Below are 15,897 nucleotides of genomic sequence, written 5' to 3'. Positions count from 1 at the left end.
CCTGCTCGTCTGGACTGAGCTATTTTCACGGGCATTCCGGAACTGTACCTCGAGGGAAGAAACCTTGGTCAAAGCATTCTTCTTGGCCGCAATATGGGCATCTATCTAAGCCCTTAGCTTGTTACAGTCATACTTGGCCTGGCCAACCTCGCCCCAAAGGTGTTCCAGATCCTCTGTATTGCTCTACAACTGAAGTATCAAAATATTAATATCTGAGGATAGGAGAAGAAGCATGCATTCCCTCGGAGCAAAGGTTACCTATTTCTCGAGGTGGCTTTCGTAGTTCAGGCTTCGATTCGCCTCGTACCAAAGGTGCCTCAATTCTTTTCCCTTTTTATCACAAAGAAGCCTAAGGGATTTCTCCCCATCCAAGGCTTTCCTCAACCTGGCTTAATAGTGGAGCAGCTCGAACTTGAGCTTGTCAAAGGCCTATGAAAAAGAATCTCAATGAGAAAACAAAGATGTAAAATCAAAATACCAACAAAGTCAACCAAAGCTCACCACAGAGCAAAGCCGTTGAGCCTCTTCAAAGGTTGAGTGTGCATCTATTGGCCTGGTCTCACCGGACCCAGTTGAACCGATCTCGGTGGGGACATGATCTCTTGAGACCCCCCTTGATTTAGGCGGCCCTTAGTCTCGAACATCCCTCGAAGTACCTTTGATAGGAGGCGAAAACGATGGCAAAACACCTGTATCCCCCGAAGTACCTTCGACAACAAAAGAAGAAGGCGACAAAAGAGGAGCCATTCTTCCGAGGCTAGAAGCCTCGGGTGTTACAAGCTCAGCTGATATATCTCCTTTGAGCCTCCGAGAAGGGCTTGCCTCGCTATGAGCATCTTCGTCATTCGAAGATTGCTTCCGTTTGTTATCATTCCTCGGCCCCGAAGCCGACGATCCTTTCTCCTCTCCAAGGGGGCACGGTCTCATTTCAGAAAATTCTCCAATGCCTGCGGTGATAGAGTTATTACGCATAAAAAAAAGTACCTTTCAAAGAAAATAGGCCACACAGCATGTACTGTGGTGTTTGGCCTCCCGTCTACCTTTGGACAGATCTCTCCACTTACGCTCATCAAAAGTTGAACAAGCTTCCAGTTTCTGATTCCAATCCCCTAGATCGGGGACCTCGTGTGGCAACCACGCGATCACTGTAGAGAAAGAAAGGAAAACATCTTTATGGAGTCTGCCTCCACCATGAACAAAATGATAGAAACACAAGTGTACCACTTACGTGTGAAATTCCATTTCTCAGGAAATGGTAGGAACTCTGCATAGATAATATCAACAGTCTGCACTCGGACAAATCGACTCATCCACCTTCGGTCCCTGACATCTTCATTATTGTCAATAAAGGGTCGGGTGGATCGATGTCACAGAGTAATCAAGCCTCGATAATGCAAGGTCTAGTACAATCTGCTGAGATGGCCGAGGGTAAACTCGAGCCCGGCTTTATCCGCAAAATACATTATCATCAACACTATCCTCCAAAATGACGGGTGAACCTGTGCTAGGGTAACATGATATCTTCTGCAAAACTCGAGCACGACTCTGTCAAGAGGGCCCAACGTAAAGGGGTACGTGTATACGTTCAAAAACCCCTCTACATGAGTCATGATGCTCTCTTCCATGGAAGGTGCTTGCAGTACCACCTTTTCTCCCCATTTGTAGTCTCTCCTAACCGCCTCGAGGTGTTCCTCTCTTATCGATTGGATAAACCTCGATGCATGTTTCCGATGGCCCTGAACATTGGGCGGTCTTTCTAATGAAAAATCCCTCCTCGAGACAAAGCATCTCAAGGTTAGCTCACCAAACGCCGGCGGTGTACCACCGACCGAGCGGGAAGCAGAGGCGAAACTCTCCTCTTCTTGGTAGACAAATTTGGGCAGCCATAACTTCGGTGAAACAAGAAGGAGGAGGTGAAAACTTAAATGAAAGCTTTGAACTAAAACGATGGAAGCACTGATGCAAGGAGGAAAAGCACTACAAAAATAGCGAAGTCCTCAAATAAGAGGAAAGTAAGCTCATATATAGAGCAAGTGGAGACTGCTCACCTACCCTAAAGGCCAATTAATTCTGACTAGGCCATTATCACTTTAGGGGAAGTGTACCAGCGGGACCACCTCGGCCTCTTCATGGCCATGTCATACGAACGACGCTATCATATAGCGTTCGAGGGGTCAAGATTCCCATATCAATCTATGCTTAGAGATGGTGCCCGATCTGGAGGATCTCTGTCAAAATGAAAATAAGCTCTAAGGAGTTGTCAACATCAATCTTGGCTCGAGATGGTGCCCGATCTCGAGGACCTTTGATACTAAAAAATGGGCTCTAAAAGGGGGATCGACCTAGCCCCGAGATGGTGCCCGATCTCGAGGGTCCCTATTATACCAAGTATGGGCTCTAAAGAGCCGAACAACAAAATTCAAAAGACTAGCTTTGCATAAGCACTAAAAATAAAAGACTTGAAACAAAAAGGTCTCTTTGTATTTCCAAAAATATGTTTACAGATTGTATCTTTACAAAACTTCCCGAGGGTCCCATACACAAAAGGAGGAAAAGAAGAAGCAGAAAGGACGACGTGAGACTATTCCTCACCGTCGCTACCATCTGGATCACTTCTAGAGTCCTCATCCGAAGTAGATGAAGGTGCTGATCTTTCCTCCAAAGTCCTGGCTTTCTCGATCTCAGCAGAAAGATCGATGCCTTCGGTGTTTGCTTCCTCGAAAGCCTGCCTCCGAGCTTGTAGACGAGCATAAGCAACGGCCTGAGCCAACTTCTGCCTGACCTTCTCGGATATCTCCCTGGCTCGAGGGTTTGCAGTAGCGGCATCTCTCTTGTATGAGGACGCATCTTTATCAGTCCCGGCCTTGGCCGCAGATAATGTAGTGACCTCCTTCTGAGCAGTTCGAAGAAGATCCTGGGTCGAGGCCAACTCTCCCCATATAAGATCTCTCTCCGAAGTCACGATCTCATTTTGCCTTTTCAGCTCGAAGACCTCTATGTCTTTGGCAGCAACCTCTTCCCAAAGTTGCCCTACCAGGGCATCCTTTTGCCTAATCTGCAAAGGCGGAACAAGATCATGAGAATCAAATTATAAGAATAAAAGGACGAGAACATAAATGTCGTGTTACCTGCTCGGCAAAGTTAGTCCTTTCCTAGTGCACCCCCTCCAGGCTTGCCCGATGCTCACCCAACTCCTCTTCCTTTCGGGCGGAGGAAGCCTTCGACTTATTCAGCTCTGAGGTGAGCTTCTCAAGTTCCTTCTCATGGCATGAAAGCTCTGCTTGGAGCTTAGAGAAGGCATGGTCATACAACTTCTTGACCTACAACAAAAGCAGAAAAGTTGAGAAGACAAGGGAAAAACTTGAAGCGCAAATAGTATGTAGAGAATATTACCTGCTGTTGAAACTTCTTGGCCTCCTCAAGAGCGACGGAGGGGTCGAGGTCTGTGTCCACGTCGATGCCGATGAAGTAGTCCTCGAGCTTGCCATCGCATCTTGCCGGGTTTCGAGGTCCCTTTTTCACCATGGGGAGATGGTCTCATCAACACACCCTCCCCGAGGCCTATACAAATATGACGTATTAAATTCACCGTCCCAAAGAGTACTCATAAAAAATATGGCAATGATAGTAAGAAGTGCTTACCATGGTTCTTAGCCTGCCACCGCGTCTTGACCAAATCACACCAAGCATGCTCGTTGTAAGGAAAGGCAGAGTCTAGCTATCTGATCCACCCCGAAAGGTTTTGAACCGCGCTGGGGTACCAAACGGTAGCTGTATAGACAAAAGAAGATCATTTCATAAGGGGAAAGAAATGGCAATAAAACGTACTCGAGGTAGGGACACTTACGCTTCATGTTCCATTCCTCCAGGAATGGCATCCTATCAGCCAGGATGATGTCCGATGTCCTTACTCTAACAAACCGACTCATCCACCTCCGGTCCTTTTCCTTATCGATGCCCGAAAAGAACATCTTCGTGGATCGAGGATGAAGCTTGATCAAACCTCGGAAGAGATGAGGGTTGTACAACCTGACCAAGTGATCGAGGGTGAAGGTCATTCCCTCGACTCGATTGAAAAAATATCAGAGCATGTAAACGATCCTCCAAAAATAGCGATAGATTTTACCGAGTGTCACTCGGTACTCATGGCAAAAATCAAGAATCACCGGATCTATCTTCAGGGAAGAAGGATCTACGGGACCTAGAGTGAATGGGTATGTATATACGCTGGGGAAGCCAGCTTTATGGTCTACTATGCTTTCCTCAGGATTGGGGATCTCTACTTGCACTACCTCCCCCCATCAGCAGTCTTTCTTTACCCTCTTTGTGTCGGTCACCATGCTGATGTACCGAGACACGGGCTCGTATCAGCCCGGTGTAGAAGGGGGGTTTTCATTGGAAAAATCGGAGATCGTATCGAACTCGCCAGGGGTACATTGCTTGATAGTTGGGGGTACTTTTGGTTTGCCCCTGGACGGGCATAACAAAGAAGCGGTGCCCTCTTTCTGAGGTACCGTTCTAAAAGTCCTAGCCATGACTGTAAAAAGGGTTTCTAAGAAAGAGGATGAAAAGACAAGCACAGAAAGGAGATGAATGCAGAAGATGGTGAACTTAGCCCTAAAAACATGATGTTGTAAAAGTATGAATGGCAAAACAAATTGAAGTATTTATAAAGCCATTTGGGAGATGTTTGAGGAGCGAAAAGGTCGAGCCAATGACGGTTCATGTGCTTCTCGATAATCGTACTGACAGCAACCTCTGCGCAGCCTTTGAGTCATGGCATTTTGTGCTCTAATGGGCTGACGTCATAATAGGAATATCGAAGAGGCAAGAATTTAAGACCGTTTCTTATCGTTTCACTCTAAGAAACGTGGGGACTATCTGTATACGGCTAAAGTCGGAGAGTCCGACTTTGGGGTCATCATGGCATTCCATAGCTCATTGCTAGAAGGCTTGAGGCACAGCTCGTGGTTTGATGAACCAGAAGGCTCGAAGCACAGCTCGACCTCGAGGTAGTACAAATCGGTGGCTATGATGAACGAGTGAAAGATTCCCAAGGCGAGTGGTTAGAGCTGACCAAGTCCATAAGAATAGTACAAGCCCGTACTTTGGCATTAAATGGTTGTACCAGCTGCATATCTATGTAATAAATGCATATGTACTATGTTAGGATTCCCCTTCCTATATAAAGGGGACCCTTGTTATTTTTTGCACATATGATATTCAATACAAGAATAAGAACATTCTCTGCTCTCTAACTTAAACATTCTCTATTGTCTTTCCTTTGATTTATTGCTTACATTTATTGTATTTCATTGATTATTCTTCACTTATTACTCATCATTGATCATAAAGAGCCCTCATTAAAGCTCTTAGAACATTTAGTCCTTCATCAGCTGTCCACATCCTAACACTGAGCTCGACCTTGAGGCCCTGTATAGTCTGGCTCGAGGCCCCGATTCTCGACCGCTCGATTTGCATAACTTACTATCTTCAAGTTCTCATCTTATTTTCTAGTCTCACACTTAGCATCTACTGCCTAACAACTAGCATAGAAATAAATCACGTATTTTTAGAACCACAAAATCAAATCTAATTGTAATTACCATTTTCGAGGTAAACAAGTATCTATAAATAGCAACAGAGACTAAGATCTGATATGCGAATGATAGACGTGACTGATTACATAATTGCAAATTAAGCAAGTAATTCAATAGCAACACGACCATTGTGGGTCTAATAATACTAGAATATATCTTAAGCATGATTTCAAACATGAGTCACAGCTCAGTTTATCTAACACATGGGAAAATGACAAAATTATTTGACTTCACGACTCCACAAAATCAATTGAGTCAGAATTTCTATGGTGCATGCCCACACGCCCGTTACCTAGCATGTGCATCAACTCCACAACAATCACATAACATATATTTTAGGGATTCTTACCCTCAAAATCAAGCTTAGAACTGTTACTCACCTCAAACCGTACAAATCTCTACGCCAAGAAGCCCTTGCCTTGCGAATCGGCCTCTGAACACCTCGAATTTAGCCACTAATAATTTGATACCATCAACACGAGCTATAGAAATCAATTCCATATGAAAATTTTATGTTCTTAGTCAAAAGTTAAAAAGTCAACTCAAAAGGTCAACCCCGGGCTCACATCTCGGAATTTGACAAAATTAATAAAATCCGAATATTTATTCAACCACGAGTCCAACCATACTAAAATTACTCAAATTCGATAACAACTCGACCTTCACATCCTCAAATTAAAGCCTAGGAAGATTCTACAATTTTTCCCAATTTTCAAACCAAATCACTAATTAAATGATGAAAACAATAATATATTCATGTAAAATAACTAAAATCGAGTTAGAATCACTTACACCAATCACTCTCTTGAAAATCTCTCCAAGAATCGCTTCAATCTAAGCTCCCAAAATCAAATTGTAAAATAAACTCAAACCTCGTTTTTGAGATTTTTATTCTACCCAGATGTCCATTCTTCTCGAACGCAGAAAGAGCCTCATGTTCACGAAGCACAAAACTAAGCTGCCCCACAAATCCTCTTACGCAAAGGCAGAATATCCCATTTGAACGCGAGTCACAAAGTCCCAGAATTACCTGCGATCGTGAACAACAAATTTGTGTGAACCCCTAGCCCTTATCTTTCCTCTTCGCGAATGTGACCTCACCCACGCGTTCGCGATTCACTGCCTCACCAACTTATGCGATCGCAGACCCAAGCTCGCGAATGCATAAGAAAAAATCCCAACTGCCACAATTACACTTTGCAAATGCGATACCTCTCTTGCGAACGCGAGATCTCCCTCGCGAACGCATACAAAGGGAACTAGCACCAGTAAAATCAGCAGTCTTCCAAGTTCAAAAATACGCCGAACATGATCTTAATCATATCTGAGGCCCCGGAACCTCAATCAAACATAACAATAAGTCCAAAAATATCATAAAAACTTAGTTGAGGTATCAAAGAACATCAAACAACATCAAAAACATGAATCGCGCCACAATTTAAGCTTAATGAACTTCTAACTTCTATATTCGATGCTGAAACCTATCAAATCAACTCCGATTGACCTCAAATTTTGTACACAAGCCATAAATGACACAACGGACCTATATTTGCTCCCGAAAACAAAATATGAGCCAAGTAACTACAAAGTCAACTCTCATTCAAACCACTCAACTCTCCAAATTTCAGTTTTCCAAGTTTTGTCATTTCAAGACAAAACCACCTACAGACCTTCAAATCACTATCCGGACATAGTCCTAAGACCAAAATTACAATATGGAGCTAATGAAGCAATCAAAATTCCATTTTGGAGTTGTGTACACATAAGTCAACATCCGGACAACTCTTTCAACTTAAGCTTCCCACCTTGGGACTAAGTGTTCCAATTCATTCTAAAACATCCCCAGAACAAAACCAACTACCCCAGTAAGTCACATATCAACAATTGAGCATAGAATAATCATCAATTGGGGGAACGAGGCTACAACTCTCAAAACGATCGGCTTGATTGTTACACTTATATAATATGCTTGTTATGGTAGAGATAACTTCAACTTTAAGAATGTCACTTTAGGTAGTTAAAGGCATCATTTGGGAGTTAGCAAAATACAGAGATCTACTGTTTCATAAGGTCAAAACAATATCAACATATGCTTTTCTACAGTCTTTTAGTCTATATCATTAATGTTAGAAACCTTGAAGAAATTAAACAACTTAGGGTAGGCAAACATATTCATCAACTAAACGGACAACTCATAATTAAATTTTAGTGGATATCAAGCAACCTAGGCTAAACACTTTAGACTTGTGGCTAACTTCACAAAGTCAGGCTAATCAGAGAGGATATCAGAGCTATTAAACTAGGTAGGATGATGTAACATTAACGAAATTCCTCACTATATAATAAGAATTGGAACACTGATTACAACCTTGAGATATCACTTGCAACACTCAAACTACTATAATGAAACTAAGTAACTAAGAATAGAGATAAGAATGGGGATGAGAAGCAGAACTCAGAGAAAGGAGATGAGAAGCAGAGTCTTGAGCTGAAGCTTCAACATAATTCTTATGCCTTTCGCTGCCCCACTTTGTGCTATTTATTAATCTCCCCATCTCACATGCTCCACAGGGGTAAACTTGTCCAAAAGGTTCATAACAATACCCCGTCCTCAAAAAGAACCTTGTCCTCAAGGTTCAAGTAGAGCAACATTGAAATCTTAGCATCAACCCTTGTGTCTGATCTCTTTTGCTTGGAATTGAATTCTAAATTCAGAAGTCCATTTGGTCAAATGGAAATCGAGGCAAATCCATAGTAATCCTCGACACATTTTTTTCTAGCTTAGCATAATGAAGTTGGTTGTGTACTTGCACGTCTTGATGCAGGGATGAATTACTTGTGTTCCAACCAATTGATTATGACTTTTCCATCTCTCCAACAATGGCCACATCTTGTTGGCCTGAAGACCTTCCTACGTTAGTCTTCTCTTGAAGCTGCTGAATAATATTGTTGCCCTTAGATCTTGCTAATACATAATAATTTGTCACCTTAAAGTCCTTAGCACCTGTACTCCTTATACTTTGCAGCATACTAGCCTTGCTAAGCCACTTCTCAACCATATTCATATTCTCTGGTTTAAATCCAAAAGTAGCGAATGCACGTCTTGAATAGAGTGTACTGACACTATAATCCCTTCTTTATAACATTCCATTGCTTTTAGCAGACAATGCTAATAGCAGAACAATGAGTCTTTTTCTCCAAGGCAATACATCAGCCCTTGTTGCCAACTCCGTCGAGTGTGATGAGATATCTCTCTGCCAGCCAGGATACTACACTCTAGTCATAAAAGTAGAATATGCATATAAGCAAAACTTGCCAGTAGATCGCAGCAATAGTTGTGTCTCCAAGGTCTCTGTATGACTATTTAGATTCATGGTCTTGGGATTGATTCCTGGATCCCTATGCAAATAACCAGTACAGTTCAACCAAGAATAACAATTTACAGATTACCAACAAGAGCAAATGAAAAATAATGCAGCTTTAAAGCTCCACGAATATCTAAGGCAATCCCTGAGAGGTTAGAAGTGTTTCTACTGCCACAGTTAATTACACCAGAACAAATTACAACAGAGAGGCACCATGTATCACTCAAAATATTTTGAGTTAAGACTCTCATCTTTAGAAAATGAAGGGCACAGTCCAATTTCTCACAGACAAGAGCTATGTCAGCATATGGATTTCAGGTTTGTTGTTCATGTAACATTGTGTAGTCCCATGAATGATTTCCATTATGTTTCTTCTTTTTCATTCTAGCTGCAGCAACCCACATAGAATTATAAATTCTTGGAGGATACAACTTGAGAGTTGCCGCAATAACATCACCCTCCTTAACACTGGACCAAATAGCAGAGACGGTGTGCATCACAGTGCGAAGACCATTGGATGAGTATTGATGCACATCATTAACACCCCATTGTTGAACCAGCTTGTCTATGCCCATCCCAACACTTCCATGGAATATAGCTTGAATGATGTAGGCAGATACTGTTGCAACAAATTTAATAAAAAATACAAGTGATCCTGTTAATAATGTTCCTCTTAATCTCATTAGTCTGTTCCATAATGTTGACAACATAAGCATATCAGACGTCAAACTGTCCAACATATCACGACATATATATTTCTTTATACCTCCAAGGCATGTGGTAAGAAACCTTGAACCGGGATCAAAGGGAAAATCCAATCCAAATTGATCAGTTGGAAATCGACACAAGGATTTAGCACGATAACGTTCACTTAAGTAATCAAATATATCCATGCTAATAGGTTGGTCGTGACTGGAAGCGGTAAGCAAACATTGCAGTGCTAGTGGATCATCAAATATGATAAAGTGACTGGAAGCATACTTAACTGCAGAAACTGGTTGAAACATTTCATCGGACACCTGGGTTTCAGGATTTACTGAATTGCTCCTCATGGAATTTGCAACTTCCATGTTAATTTCCCTATCTGGTATTTCAATGAACACCTTGCAGGCACAGTTTCTTGAATTGTCCTCCTCGGAATTATGCATAGTGTTGGAGAATTCTTTATCCCAATCAGAATCAATCTCTGGTTCTACAATAACAAGAGGTTCTGAGAATTCCTCTGGTTCATACTTGTCATGCAAAGACACAGCTAAGTCCGAGTGCTGTGGAGTGTCGGGGATAGTCTTGGAGGAGGCATGCATCATGTTCTCTATGTTCTCGAGGTATCTGAGCATACAGGTGTTATTGTCCATCATTACCATTAGTAAATCCTTGATGACGTTGAGGTGATAGTGGATAATGGTAGAAGAGTAGAGCTCCATGGAGTCCGAATCAATGAAAGAACCAATGTAACATTACTGAAATTCCTCACATAATAAGAACTGGAACACTGATTACAACCTTGAGATATCACTTGCAACACTCAAACTACTATAATGAAACTAAGTAACTAAGAATAGATATAAGAATGGGGATGGGAAGCAGAACTCAGAGAAAGGAGATGAGAAGCAGAGTCTTAAGCCAAAGCTTCAACATAATTCTTATACCTTTCGCTGCCCCACTTTGTGCTATTTATTAATCTCACCATCTCATGTGCTCCACAGGGGTAAACTTGTCCAATAGGTTCATAACACATGATCATATTTTAATCTCAAAATGCAACCTACTGACATGGTATCAACAACAGGATGGTACATGGTGAAAGATAGAATTTTAACTGATCAATCAAATAGCATCGGCCAACAATACTCAATCAGTGGTGCCTTTAGGTATTCTAAGCATGGTCTCTTCAAGCATAAACAGTTAGTATAAACTATAAGCATGATTTCATTAATCAAAATAGAGTTGCAAGGCATTCAAGTTTCAGTACAAGTTCTATTTTATGTTAACATGATAAACATAATTACTACCAACTAGACTTCAAACAATCAAATATGATAACATGATAGGTGCACACACTACTGATGAGAATCTAATTAGGTAAACAAGATAAGGTAGGAATTTGAATGAATAACAACAAAAGAAATAATGGCTACACATAATAAAAACATGAGAAACAAGATTCGATGATCAAAAGATATTGGTTTAACCAAACAGCATAGGAGAAAACATAAATGTTAACGAAAAGTATAAATTGGATAAGTGAAAGATAATACATGTGGCAGAACATAATAGAAAGTCACATGCTTCACTAATGAATATCATGAAGGATAGTAGGTAGAAGATTGAAATAAAATACTAGATAATCAAATGAAAACAACATAAGAAAACTATAGAGCAAATATGATTGATTAAAGTAAGATCAGTGATCTAGAGACCTTCTTCAGGGCATCAATCCAAGTAGTCGTTCTTAACCGTTTAGGATCCAAAGTTCATAACCAATTCATAGTAATTAAACTCGAGCAGAGAAGAAATAAAGAAAGGATGTTTAGAGAAATTCACTGAGTACTTAAGGGAAACTGGTTGTAGAACAATTACTAGAGTTCTTATTGTAGCTGTGTGTGTTGGTGAGGGAATTAAAGCTGGCTATTTATAATTATGATTGGGATTTAGGGTTTCACTAAAAATTTGAAAATCAGTGGAAGATGATGATGATGAACATGGACAAGTCAAAAAGGAAAAAACTGAAAAATCAAAGGGGAGATCAGGATAGGGATTTACCTATTCGAAATGATGACCGACCTTGGCGTTAAGACCATCGGACTACCGAACAAAGCTAATAACCAAAGGTCACTGCGTTTGACATATAGGTCGTCATATGTTACGATGAGGTTAAATTCCTCTGAATCTGGAGGATGCACGCAAGTTATAATGACGGATTCGAAAGGAATAAGGCGTGATGATGATGTTCTATAATTTAAATGTTTGAAGCTAGGGTTTTGGATTCTAATATTGCACTACAACAAATTTGGCCTAAGGCCACACTAATTTTAGATAACGCTTCAAAAATATTGACAAAAGTATTTGTGGCAACGCTTTTTGAGGGGTGGTCTTTGCTGAGAGCCTTTGGCTACGGAATTTAGGCGACGCTTCTAAAGCGTTCTCTTTCAATAGAAAGGCGATGATTTTTAAGTGTTTCCAAAACATGAAATATTTTGTAACATTTTTTGGCCTATAATACAACGTTTATTGAGGGTGTTATTTTTGCATCCTAAAAGCAACACTTATAAAGTGTACTCTAAAAATTACTATTAAAATTTTTCCTTCCCCCCAATTTTGACAAGACAAAAGGAATACCCGCTGAAATATTTTGCCCAATTCCAAAACTAAAATATTTCACCTTTTCCGAAATTTCCTCCGCTCCTTCACCGCTCCTTCACCTCCACCGCGACCCAAATTCCTCTAATGGACTGTATCAACTCCAAATATAGATCCTATTTAGGGATCCACTTGTCCTAATTTTAAATAATTTCCTCAACTAGAGAACTTGCTCTGCTCAGGCGAACTCATTCGGTGAAATCGAGTTGTAACTTGTAGATTTGTTTCCTCATCACTCGTTGTATTTATTAATAGCATCAAAATTTTACCATCCCGACATTTTCTAATCACTAATTTTGTTCATTGGTTTGCTGTTTGTGACTAGAATGTAATATTGGTCAACTTGTTCAGTGCTAGCCGCCGTGACTTCCTCATTCATCACGATTTGTTTCTAGTATGGTGTTGGTTCTTATCTCATAGTACATTGTATTTCTTAATTTTTGATGTATCGGTTAGTCATAGCTACTCATATCTATGGTAATTTTGGTTGCTATAGTTGTGGGTTTGCTTCTTAGTATAATGTTGTTAATCTTCTACCAAACACTTCAGGATTTGTTTATGTTGGTGTGTCATTTAACATTTTGTCTGCACTAAGTCTTAAATTTGATTCATAGGATTGCGAAGGTGAAGAAGAAGGTAGTAGTTGCTCAGCGACCCCAAGAGGCACAAGATACTTCAACTTCTTTCTGTTTTGTGGGTGTTTTTAAGTTCTGGTAAAACAAAAACTCTACCTATATAAGTAGTGTTGTCTAGTTTCAAATTCCTATATTACTTGCATTCACAAAGTCTCAGAGCTGCATTTATTTTATTCACGTCTTGCATTTGTAAACTTGTACAAATAGAATGAATGAACAAGATATTTATCTATTAGTCGATCATATTTACTTTGAAGAAATGCATAATAACAGTGTAAAAGTGACATTAGAAGCTTTGTTTTAGATAATATGACAAGATCATTCAGCTAAAGTTAATGGGGGTGCACTAATTACAATTGATGTCTCTCTTATATCCTAATATTTTCTGACGTTCTTTCCTCATTTGGTGTTTGTTCTTGAGCGACATGCTTAATGTGAAGAAAGCAATTTTTATTGCTACTCAGTAATCTTGCGATGAGAAGATTTATCTTCTTTTTTTTCCAAAGACAATGTGTGTGAGCACATATTAGTTTGGTTTAGATTGGAGCTATCTCCTTTTTTATTTTGCTTGGTATAGAATCACACTTTCTATTACATTGAAGTCCTTACTGTCTTTAAATTTTATTAGCAACTTCCTTTCATGAACACATAGATAATTTAACTATCTATTGCATCTCTGTAATGACAACAAGCTTGTTTCGATGTGATATGAATAAGGTTAGACTTCCTTGTGCCTTCTTATCTCTCTTAATTTTTCATATCCAAGGTTTTAACATAAAATGAAAAGGCAATATTGAGGTGCTTTCTTGAACTTTGCAAGGTAATAACATTAATCTGTTTCTATTTTCTTGCTATGGCATGCTTAGTTTCTTTGTTAAGTCTTTTACTGATAGCACTTTTCTTATTCCTGGAAGTATTAGTATCTGCTAGTTTTTTTGATCTGTCAAACTGATCCAAGTTTCAGTTATGATGCATAATAGAATAAAGCCTTGATGAGCTATCAATGAGTTTCTTTTCTTCCTAATTTTTCAGATATTTTGAAATGAGTTTTTTCCTGGTAACCCCAAAAATTATGAAGTGAAAGAGGATGTCAAGTGAATAAAGTTATTCACTTCCCAATAAGTATATCTTTTTCACTCACTTTCAATTACACAAAATATTTTAAATGCCCTCACTGTCCTTTATTTAGCTCAACTTTTATGTGAATAGAGATCTTACATGATTATCTTTGCTATGATAGGTAGTTAAATTGTAGTGACTAATGTTTTTTTAGGTTAAAATTGAGTTAGAAAATTATCTGATGGATGTTTTTAAGTATTGTCTCTGTACAAATCGGAGGGTTAGTGGAATAGAAGTTTGCGCTTTTAATTTCTTGCTAGATTCAATGGTAGCTAAGTGATTGTAGTCACCTAAAGAGGTATTCACTAGTAGATTACATTTCGAGCTTAGAAACTATTAATCAGATAGCAGACTGGAAATTCCAAATTCTATCTAGCAACATTCTTGGCTTGGGTAAGGTGTTTGTATTTGGTTATTCCTAGCATAATTGAAAGTGATCTGATTGATTATATGCTATGTGCTAAAGTTAAATTTCCGTTAAAAAAGAAGTTCACTAACCTAATTTGTCCATCAGTATACAACAATTTAATGTAAGGAAGAAACAAAGTCATACTAGTCTAGTAATTGAAGAATTTCAATATATTCTGGCAATAGAAAGGATATATAAATATTTGGTAGAAAAAGAATTTCTAATAAGTTGGTTTTCCAATGAAGTAGCCTATTCAACCCTAGAGAGAATATAACAAGATGTCTGGATGCTAAGAAAACAAATAAAGAAGGCAAATATAGCATGATTTTTGTTCATAGGTTCTGTTACTCAAATCATTCTAACACAATTATATTTTCATCTCAAAACTCTAACATATACAGAGTTTCCTCTACTTTTGTCATTTATTTTAGTTGTGTATATGTATAACTCATACTTATATGATAGTATTATTCATAGTCCCCAAGGGGCAGACTCTACCACATTGCTCTGAGTTTACACTTGCATACTGTTGATTTCTATCTAATTACAAATTTTATTTTGCAGGAAAATTCTGATGAGCAATTAAAAATGGTGCCAAAAGACAATTTGATATATTGGAATTTAGTGATGAAAAATTGGACAATTACGATTTTTTTTTTTATTCCTGATACTACAATAATATACTTGATTTTGCAAAGTTACAAGCATGAACCTTGAAATAATTTACTTTATTCGTATGTATTACATGAGATTTGATCTTTTTTGAAGTTCATTGCAAGTATATGCATTTGAATTATTTTTTTGTTATTTTTTACATAATTTAGTGCTTGAGATCTTCAGACGTGATTATGGGATATATATACAAAGATGTATTTTGTTGAACGCAAACGCATGGCTTATACAAATATATAAAACAAATTACTTCGTAGCTTAGTCAAATTTCCACATTTCAAATGTAGGCCACACTTTTCATGTGTTGTTGTAGTAGACGGAAAGTGTAGCCACAGAGGGTACTACAAGCGTGGCTTTTATTACTCATTAGGCCACGCTTTTCAAGCGTGGCTTCTAAAGAAACACTTAAAAAGTGTTGCCTTAGGGAAAAGGTTATGTTCATTTAGGTCACCCCTTAAAATGCATTGCCTTAGGTCCGAAAGTGTGGCCTTTGATCAAAGGTCACACTTTTTGATAGTTTATGCCACACTTTTAAGTTGTGGTTAAAGGCCTAAAATATCGTAGTGTTGGAATGGGGATGATGGGAATGTGATTGTTCTCGGCTAGATTCGTGGCTAAAAGGGGTGGGGAATTATGAAGTTTGGATTGTCTTCAGTGACCTTGCACTGATTTGTGCATGGTTTAGAGATGGCAGGTGGTTGAGATAATGAGAGAAAAGAGAGAAGAGGAAATGGGGG

The 15,897-nt window shown here is 39.2% G+C and overlaps 1 long non-coding RNA gene across 5 annotated transcripts; it reads left to right on the top strand.

Annotated features, from left to right (window-relative positions):
* Window positions 1–12,239: 12,239 nt before the first annotated feature.
* On the top strand, window positions 12,240–15,255 carry LOC104244903 (uncharacterized). 5 transcript variants are annotated; one of them, XR_011402448.1, is made up of 4 exons: window positions 12,265–12,719; window positions 12,940–13,038; window positions 13,993–14,082; window positions 15,053–15,255. It is a non-coding gene; the product is annotated as an uncharacterized lncRNA (long non-coding RNA). The 5 variants fall into 5 exon arrangements; XR_011402446.1 differs by having other exon boundaries at window positions 12,258–12,719; window positions 12,940–14,082; XR_011402447.1 differs by having other exon boundaries at window positions 12,269–12,719; window positions 13,993–15,255.
* The last annotated feature ends 642 nt before the right edge of the window (window positions 15,256–15,897 follow it).

Source organism: Nicotiana sylvestris, chromosome 9 (assembly GCF_000393655.2).
Source record: "Nicotiana sylvestris chromosome 9, ASM39365v2, whole genome shotgun sequence".
In the NCBI taxonomy this organism is placed as follows: Eukaryota; Viridiplantae; Streptophyta; class Magnoliopsida; order Solanales; family Solanaceae; genus Nicotiana; species Nicotiana sylvestris.
Note: the sequence above shows the minus strand (reverse complement) of the source record. Positions and strands in the feature narration are given on the sequence as shown.